The sequence below is a fragment of the Lepisma saccharinum genome, chromosome 20, assembly GCF_977018435.1.
Source record: "Lepisma saccharinum chromosome 20, izLepSacc3.1, whole genome shotgun sequence".
NCBI classification, from domain to species: Eukaryota; Metazoa; Arthropoda; class Insecta; order Zygentoma; family Lepismatidae; genus Lepisma; species Lepisma saccharinum.
Genome location: NC_139248.1, coordinates 54,493,255 through 54,494,663, shown reverse-complemented (window position 1 = coordinate 54,494,663; position 1,409 = coordinate 54,493,255). Strand labels below are relative to the sequence as shown.

Below are 1,409 nucleotides of genomic sequence, written 5' to 3'. Positions count from 1 at the left end.
AAATGTCCATAGCCTATCACAAAAGTAGTGGGCGCCAAAATATTGTAGATTTTCATCGGCACTTTCTGAACTGAAACGGCTAACTGCAATTAAGACATCGGTATCCTTAGTAAAGCTTAATTTAGAAGTTACGTGATCAAGAACTAGAAAATGGATCCTAACATTAGTATCCTTTCCACATGTAGCTCTTTTGCTTTCACGTGTTGGAATCGAAATGGACTAGTATGATAGTACTGCAGAAAATATTTTTTAACCTCACAAATTATAATTTATTGATATGTACGCGTAGGTCTACGAGCATTAAAATTGCCCAAGAATGCCGATTTTTGCACCTTATTGCACCGTTTAGTTGGTTGGATTTGTATTCACATCCACTACACGCACAGAAGCTGATCAGGATCCACAGCTTATAGTGGAATCCGAACCACTAATGTAGGGCTCGAAATGGCCCAGGGCCTCCCCCATGGCGCAGTGGTAGCGTCCTTGCCTTGTAATCAAGGGGTCCCGGGTTCGATACCCGGTGGAGGCACAAGTGGTTCGGATCCCACTTTAAACTGTAGGTCCAGTCCCGATTAGCCTTACTGTGCATAAAGTGGACTTAAAACACCAACTCGAAATGGTCCAGAGCTGCGATCCGGTTCGTCAATATCTGGAATTTTATAATGGAAAGTATTAAGTAATAAAACTTCTAGTTTTTTCTTATTTACGGTCGAAATGCGTCTACCGTACTATATAAATCTGGGCGGGGAGGTACAGGGGGGGCTGAGGTCAGTTTTGGGGCATCAGCCCCCTTCTAGCCCCTGGCAAGAACGCTCTTTCAGTACAAACTTTGAAAGCTATGTTGAAGTGAACTTTAATCACACTTGTGTAAACTTTTACAAAAATGTTATTCGAAAAGAAGACTGTACTGAAGAAGATCCATTCATCGGTAAAATATCAATGAATGACTTTAGTTCTAAAAAACTGCTTGGTTAGAGTACAGTGCATATCACCATATTATGTAAATTATTTACACAGTATTTATTTATTTATCAGGTTTTCAAACGTAAGTATTTATGACTTAATAGATTTCATATTAAAATGTGTACATTTTGCCGTCCCGTTCTTCTATCAGGAAAATATGAAAAAAGTATTGTCTTAAAAGTCTGATCACCTTAAGCTAGTGGTGTCTATAATATAGTAGGTTGCGATCAACGCTCAGAACGACATCTAGCGGGAAAAGTGCGTACTACTTTCACCAGCGAAAGGCAACAACATATTTACAAACGTGAACTTTCCAAGTACGAAACACCAAAACGATCATAGATCAAGGAAGATACATCGAAAGAACTTCCTGCAGATCTTATGCCGCATCGTTCTTGTCATAATGTTTGAGTAAACGAGCTTTTGAGATAATTTAACATTCCAGG

General features: G+C 39.2%; 1 non-coding gene across 1 annotated transcript; it reads left to right on the top strand.

The window, feature by feature from the left end:
- The first annotated feature begins 454 nt into the window (after window positions 1-454).
- On the top strand, window positions 455-529 carry TRNAT-UGU (transfer RNA threonine (anticodon UGU)). Its single transcript has one exon. It is a non-coding gene; the product is annotated as a tRNA-Thr (tRNA).
- Window positions 530-1,409: the final 880 nt, after the last annotated feature.